Below are 8,208 nucleotides of genomic sequence, written 5' to 3'. Positions count from 1 at the left end.
AGAGAGGGGGGTAAACAAACAGACTTCAGGTAGCTTACATGTTAGTGGGGGGAGAGAGGTAATAAGCACACAAATAAGCTATTTTCAGACTGGGGTAAATGCTATGGAACAATTTGAGTCATATGACTGAGAGGGACTAGTGGAGGATGGGTTATTTTAGATAGGGCAGCCAAGGATGTTTCCTTAGGGCTTCCCAAAGAAGACGCAGAGCTCAGCTGTCTAGAAAATTTAGAGAAGACCCTTGCTTCTCAAGGTAGGGTCCCAGACCAGCAGTATCAGTATCACCTGGGAACTTGTTAGATAGGCAGAATTCCAGATCCCACCCCAGACCTACTGTGTCCGAATCCACATTTAACAAAATCGCCCAGGTGATTTGTAGCACAGTAAATTTTGAAAAGTGCTGGGCTCGAGACCACTGGATGCAGCATGCAGCCCACCAGAAAGGTGTAAATCCTGCTGAGGCAGGGAGCATGGAATGATGTTGTCAGCAGTCACTAGAAAGATGACCTGGTAACATTTATTTGCTGATGCCTTTGTAATAGAGCAGTCAGGCTCTAGGAGAAGACCCTGGGATTATCACATATGACAGTCTAAGTGATATTCTGGGTTAGCTCCCTTGCTTTACAGGAGACTAAAGCTCTTGAGGAATGGCCTGTTCATGGTGGGCTCCTTTGTGGCAGAGTCTGGTCTAGGATCTAGGAGACTCCTTTCTCCATGCCGCCTTTCAAATAATGGCAAGGACAGAATAAAGTAAGTGTTGAGGAAGGTGGGCAGCATGATGAGGTGGTTGGAAAATAATTTCACGTGATGCACTGGGAATGTTTTTCATTCTGTGAAAGTGAACTAGGAAAATATATGTGAGAACCAGGTCCACTTACAGGGAAGCAAATTTCAGCTCAAGGCTAGGAGCATTTCTAAGATTTAAAGCCACCCCACAATGGAAGTGACTGATACACACACTAAGTATTCACAATACCCCTCTCTCAGGTATTCAGTCCCTGGCAGAGAGCTTGCCTGGATTAGGGTTTTCAAAGAGTCATGTTATGTTCTTTCTTTCTTTCTTTTTCTCTTTCTTTCTTCCTTCCTCTCTCTCTTTCTTCCTTCCTTTTGCCATATCCTATACCAGTATTTTTTAAATGGAAATAAAAAATATATGTGTAAACTGTGCAAAGTGCACTTAATCTTAAGCGTCCACCGTCTAGATCAAAATACAGAACACTTCCAGCCCCTCTCCTGCTCCTTCTCAGTCAATAATCCTTCTACCCCTAGGTAACCACTGTTTTTACTTCAATCACTATCGATTTGCACGTTCTTGAACTGCATATAAAGTGTCATTTTTTACTTAATATTTTTAATTAGATTCACTTTTTAATAGCTTTCTATTCGATCTAAGAAATAACATCAATGAAATGATGGTCTGATGTGATAGGTATTTTTCCTCCTAATACACAGTAAAATACACACTGAAACACACACACACAGACACACACCTATCAAAATGAAGTTTCTTAGAACCAATGGACCACACTTCGTTTCTCAAAAGCCACCAGATGATTTCTGAGGTCCTTTGCAACTGAAGATTGTGATCGAGTAGCCAAAAGTTCACGGAATGCCTTGTCAAAATCTTGATGCCGCCAGAGAGCCATCCTTGCATCCAACGATCCATCCATCTAAAACACTTGTTGAGTATTTACAATGACGCTCAGAGGCACGGACCCACAGAAGACTAAGCCCCACTTTCCGATTGCAAGTGGAAAGAGTAAATTATTTCAGTCCGTGTGGTAACTGTTACAGTCAGGTAAGCACCGGCACACAGAGGCAGGGCGGTTTCCGGAGACAGGGCGGAGAGGAGAGGGTGGGTGGGCATTTTCCAGAGAAGTCTCCGCCGGCCACCCAACTCAGATCACTTTGCAGCGGCGGGCAACCTCAGCCTTCCTTAGCAACCTGAACGCACCGCCCAAGTGCCTTCCTATTGGTCTCCTGGAGCTTGATGGGCAGCTCTGCAGTGCAATCCCAGCTCGCGGCCCCTGGCTCCGCGCTTACTCACGGGAGGGCTCGTAGGCGTTAGCGCCCTCCCCAGGTGCCCCGCCCATGCCCGAGCGGCTTGTGGCGCATGCGCGGGCGGGCTGGAGCTGTGTGCAGGGCCAGCGCGGAGCCGGAGCAGCCGCGGTGAAGCTCCTGGGCACCGCTGAGACCGCTGTGCCCGCTCGTCGCCTCGGCCGCCGCTGCCTCAAGCCGTCGCCGCCGCCGGGTGAGCGACTGCCTATTGTCCTTCTCGGCGGCGAAGGTGCGGAGCTGCTCCGGCTGGGCCCGCGGGGGAGCCCCGGGCGCCGCACGGTGAGAGCGCAACTTAGTTGGCGGAGTTGGGGGAAGTTTTGTGATTTGGGGAGGGGTCGCGGGCGAGGCGCGAGGGCCTCTCCCCCTGCGGCCGCTCCTCGGGGCCGTGGCCGGGACCGGAGCCGGGAGGGGGGCGGGGCCGCGGGGCGAGGAGGGGGCGGGCGAGGGATGAAGGGGCGGTGGGGGGCGCCCCCCGGCCCCCTCCTCCCCCCGCGTTGCCCCCTCGCTCATTGTCTGCTCCCGGGCTGCGGCGCGCCTCCCCACACCCGCAGCCCGGCTTCGGGGCCGCAGCCGCTCCGGGGGCGGGGGGCGCGGCCGCGGGGGTCCCCTCGAGCGAGGCCGGCTCTCCCGGCGCCGGGAGCCGCGGCCCCTTCGGGGTCCCTCCGTGGTCCCTCCGTGGTCCCTCCGTGTTGCCGGGCTCCGTGAACAAGTGCTGCGGACGCGAGGGAGCGGCTCCCCCGGGCCGACGCGGACGGTAAACACTCCGGGCCGCGCCCGCCTTCGGGGGGCGCCTTCTGCGCCCGCTCCCGGGCCGCGCGGGTCGGGGCCGCGCCGGCGGAGGGGACCCGCGCTGGGACTGTGCAGCGGGCTCAGCTCTCCACCGAGTTCAAGTGCAGCCATACTTTGAGACCAAAACTTTTTTTTTTTTTTTGGCTTACTTACTGACACTATATATATATATATATTTTGTTCAAAGTCAACCAATATGAGAAGGGTTTTTTTTTTTAATGGGGAAAACCCTCAATTTTTCTTCCCCAGAAGATAGGATAGACAGGTTTTTTACATTTTGTTTTTTTGGAAATACGTAGTTTTTACAGCAAAATGATTTCATCACATTTAACTTTTTAAATGTTACTGTGAACTGAGGAATTCACAATGAAAGTTGGATTGAGCAATATTTTGGTGTTCTCAGCTTTTACACTCCTGGGTGAAGTTATTTTGGGAGTTTATTGCCTCAGGCATATACAACTAAAGGAAAAAGCAGTGTGCCTTTTTTTCTTATTCCAATACACCCCCTCCCTTTGTTTTTTTGAAGAAGCATCTTACTCTGTTTTTCTAAACTGTTGGGATTGTCCAGATCAGAACAAATGCTGCGTGCAGTTTTTGAAAGATGATTGCGAGTTTGTAAAGGAGTTATGATCAGCTGAGATAAATCACTGTTCTAGTTCCTGTATTCCTTGGTCTCTTGGGAGATTTGCAGCCTGAATTAAATACAAGCCTTGTCAGGTTTGGGGTTCGATTCTACTGAATTTGGTTCTTTTGGCTTATGATGTGAGAATAATTTGGCTTATGATGTTTAAATCCCCCAGGTGGAACTAGTTTAAGTGTCTGTCAAGTTGGTAGTGGAACAGAATGACCAGAATGTGTTAATACCCGTTTTTATATCCCATTGCCGTCTGCTAAATTAAAAAGAAAAATTTGAGAAATACTCTGTGTGTCAGTTTGATTGACTTTTCATTGGAAGTGAGTAATGTGGGGAGGTGTTCCTGGGTTTTTCTGGTTTGGTTGGCCTTGTTTTGCTTTGAAAAACCAACTTGCCTCACCTGATGAAGCTAAAGAAAAATGTGTTTATGGCTTAAGCATTGTACTTTTAAACTACAGCAACAAGGTCACTTATAGGAGTCACAATTCTTGCTCTTACAACTTTTCTTCCTGGTTGTGCAGTTGTGCGTGCCTACATGGGACGAGTGTGTGGATGGAGGTTGACAGAGGTTGCAAGGGTTGTCAGGGAGGGACATAATGTAAACAAATACAGCTTACAACAGAACTGACAAGTAGGCCAGTTGCTTTTCTTCTCTGAGCTGTGATACAATGTTATACATACTTTTGTTTTAGGATTTCTCACACACTTCATTTATTTGCCTGACTAATGGTAACTGTACATGTAGTATAAATGGACTCCTCCTCTAGTCTGTTAACTCTTTGAGGGCTGTGATGGGCCTTATTTCTTAGTTTTGTCCCCTCTTTGCCAGGAAGGATTCTTAACACAGTGCAGGTGTGCAGTATGTGTTTGAAATGGGTGAAGCTTTGTACTAAGCTAGTGATGGTGCACATAGAACCACTAACTCTGGGAACTTGCCCCAAATGACAGTTCACTTGGCAGATCTGTGATGAAATTTAGTCTACTTAAAAGGATTTCAAACCTCTCTTTTTTAAATGTTAATTACTGCTTGAAAAGAAGTGAAGTTTAAATAGTGCCCTATGGATTTTCAAAATGTGGTTCTCATTTAGAAGTTTTCTCCCTTTTCTGATGAAATGATTAAGACTGCTGGACAAATCATTTCACATCTCTGCCTAGGTTCTTCTATTGTGAAATGGGGAGGTAGCACAGTTTTGAAGAATACACATTTTTTTGTAGCTAGGTACATTTGAGTTCTGATCCCTACACTTCCATTGACTAGTTGTGAGCCTTGAGCAGGTCACTTAATCCTTCAGAGCCTCTGTGTCCTACCAAAAGGTGTAGTAACATACTTTGCAGGGTTCTTTGGAATAACTGAAACTATGTGAGGCACTTAACAGTGTGCCAGACATTGAGTAGCTGCCTATTACCTGGTAGCTGTAATGATAATAATTTTGATACCTTTTTATGTGATTTGAAGCAGTTTTAAAAGTCTGATGCTTCTGAGTTATTCTGAGCTATTTCTTTCATAAAGAAGGAATCCTTCTGAGAATTGAGTGTCTTTAGTTGAATGCATTTTTTTTTTTTTTTTTTAAGGAGCTAGTTGAACTGAATGTTAATAGAAACTTATCTTCTCATTGACCTTAACAGGGGTTTGAGTAGAATTTGCAGAGTAGCTTGGTAGGGTATGACTGTGCATTTATGGTGTTTAGGAAATGGTGAGAGACGGATTGTTTTCAACACTTGTAATAGGATATCCAAGTTATTTAGTCAGTTCCAGCTTTTGTACCTTATTTTACTTCAGTCTTGAAAAATAATTGATAGGGATTATGACTACATTTTTTTCAAACTCATGTAAGATGGAACTGGACTGGGGGTTAACACAGTGTGAGCACAATTCTGCTGTGTTAGCAAATCGCTCACTTCCCCTTCAAGATAACACCTTTGAAGGTGCTACCATTTGCGGAAGGAAGCAGTGATTTAAATCTGTTATGCCAGTTCAGTTTACACTATTCACAGTACCAAATGGAATAGATATATTCTAGAACCTGTAATCAGGACATTTCTATATATTGAATCTCATCTTTCCATTAGTTTTCTTATAAAATGAGGGTAAAAAGTTAGACATGGAGGGTTATAGTAAACCTTCAAAAATTTTATCTGATCGGACTCACAGATTGAAGAAAAAACATACGTGACAAAGCTAGATGAATAAACTTGGACTTTTTGATAATTCTTTCTTTTAAAGTTAATACTTAAGTGCACTTGAACAGACTTGGTTATTACTGATGGGGACAGGGGTCCATTTGGAAGCAGTGCTCCAATGTACATGTAGTATACATGTACAATGTACATGTAGTCATTGTCAGCTTGTCTTACCACTGTAAATGAGGAGAGAGGGGGAAGATGTTAGTGGAAGGAATTTCATTTCCTTCATACGTCCTCCCACTTATGGTCTTGAAGTCCACCTATGGGTTGATTGGGACATAATAAATAGAAGATGAATAGATAACCCATTTTGTCAGCCCTTGCTGGGAGGATGGACAACCTGGTACTGAATATTTATGTGGAACAATAGTGTGCTTTCCTTTTTTACCTCTTCAGAGCTGTGTTCAGAGCCTGGCAAAGGTGGATATCAATGTGTTTCTGTGATGTGGGTATTGGGGTGGGGAATAGGAAGAAGTGTGAGGAATTAACCATTTATGTCACTCTGTAGGCTCTTCTTTTGGAAACCATGCTTTTGAATTTTCACTTCTGATAATATCATAAGCCCATATTTGGCCATAGCCTCTACCATCCAAAATGGCCAGTTATTCCTGAATGGTTAGGAATTAAGTAGGTATGTCACACTGTAACTGATTTGCCTTTTAGACAACTAAAGATGTCAAGTTAGGGAAAAGCATGTAGGAGTTATGTGAAGAATTTTGTAGAACCCAAGATGATTCTATGATGGTGATCTCTACTGAAAAAAAGCACATGATATGCAGCCACATGTCTGACTTCACATCCAAACTTTGCTATTTATTGACTGTGTGTCCTTGAGCAAGCCACTTCATCTGTCTCACACATAAGATCCTTGTAAACTAAAAACAAATGTAATATTAATCATCTCCTATCACATACTACTGTTGCGAGAAACAAATAAGGTAGAATACGATACAAATGCTATGCCATTTTGTAACTTTATTGGTTGGCTACTGGTTTGGATAAAATTAAAATCCTAGTTGAAAAGAGGAAAACATCCTACTGTGTTGGTTTTTCTTTTTCTTTTTTTTTTAAATAAAAGATAATTAAAATATGCTGTAATTATTGTCATTCTCCTTGCTTGGGAAAATTGATACGTCTTACTTTGGCTCTTTTCAGTTTTCCTTTTATAACATTTGTCATGGAGTATTTTTCTAAACTCTAAAGAAATTTTAGTTCACAGTGCTTGCTGTTAGACCCAAGTTACTGTGAAATCACAGGAACTGATGGTCGATGCCAATTCTTGAAGTCAGGTTAAACCACAATGAACAGCGAACAAAGAATGTCAATATTTCAAGAGTACAAAAGAAGCTAGTGTAGTTGTCTGATGTTTATGGACTCATTTTCTAAAATGATGTTTTCAGTTGGTTTACTCAGATCGGGAGTCTGCCTCGTCTGTGCCAGATGTTCTATTCTGTCTTACCTACCTACATTTCTTATTTAATTTTGGGGAAGAAAAAGCTATGCGGCAGGCATTATTAAGCTGTTTAAGTATGGGGAAACAGCCCCCAAAGTGATTTGACAGTGATCACATAGCTATTAAACTAAAATTTGAACTCAGATAATTCTGGCTCCAAAGGCTAGGCATTTCACAATATTGATTGCTATCACCTGGAAAGAATACATTTTTAAAACAAATCAAGGGGCGCCTGGGTGGCTCAGATGGTTGGGCATCTGCCTTCAGCTCAGGTCGTGATCCCAGGGTCCTGGGATCGAGCCCCGCGTCAGGCTCCCTGCTTGGAGGGGAGCCTGCCTGTCCCTCTCCCTCTACTGTTCCCCCTGCTTGTGCTCTCTTGCTCTCTCTGTCAAATAAATAAATAAAATCTTTAAAAAAATAAAAAGTAAATCAAGTTTATTGAAATACTATTTATATGATAAAATGTGCCTATTTTAAGTATATAGAGTTTGATGAGTTTTGTCAAATGTATCCATGCAGATAACAGCACAGTCAAAATACGGAGCATTTCCATCATTCCAGAGAAGTTCCCTTGCAACTCTGGCCAGTTTCTCCCCTCAACCCTCACCCATTCCCTACCTCACCATAGGCAACCACTAGTCTGCTTTCTGTCATTGTAGTTTTGTCTACATGAGGGGTCCTCAAACTATAGCCCCCAGGCCAAATCTGGCCTACTGCCTCTTTTTGTAAATAAAGTTTTATTGGGACATAGCCATGCTCATTTGTCTGTGGCTGATTCGGTGCTGCAGTGACAGTAGAATAGTTGGCCCACAAAGCCACACATTCACTGTCTGGCCTTTTACAGAAAATGTTTGCTGATCTTTGTGTTCCTCATAACCAAATGCATTGGTCACATTTAAGAAAATTAACAATTCTTTTTTTTTTTTTTTTTTTAAAGGTTTTATTTATTTGACGGAGAGAGAGACAGCGAGAGAGGGAACACAAGCAGAGAGAGAGGGAGAAGCAGGCTTCCTGTGGAGCAGGGAGCCTGATGTGGGGCTTGATCCCAGGACCCTGGGACCATGACCTGAGCCGAAGGCAGACGCTTAAC

At 44.1% G+C, this 8,208-nt stretch overlaps 1 protein-coding gene across 1 annotated transcript in view; it reads left to right on the top strand.

The window, feature by feature from the left end:
- Nucleotides 1-2,131: 2,131 nt before the first annotated feature.
- AKAP13 (A-kinase anchoring protein 13) overlaps nt 2,132-8,208 on the top strand; it is a 313,740-nt gene continuing 307,663 nt past the window's right edge. The window contains exon 1 of the mRNA XM_032392054.1: nt 2,132-2,337. The gene's annotated coding sequence lies outside the window, so the exon portion shown is untranslated. The remainder of the gene's footprint in view (nt 2,338-8,208) is intronic.

The sequence above is a fragment of the Phoca vitulina genome, unplaced genomic scaffold (genome assembly GCF_004348235.1).
Source record: "Phoca vitulina isolate PV1807 unplaced genomic scaffold, GSC_HSeal_1.0 scaffold65, whole genome shotgun sequence".
NCBI lineage: Eukaryota > Metazoa > Chordata > Mammalia > Carnivora > Phocidae > Phoca > Phoca vitulina.
The sequence above is the reverse complement of the archived record's forward strand: the minus strand, read 5'-3'. Positions and strand labels throughout refer to the sequence as shown.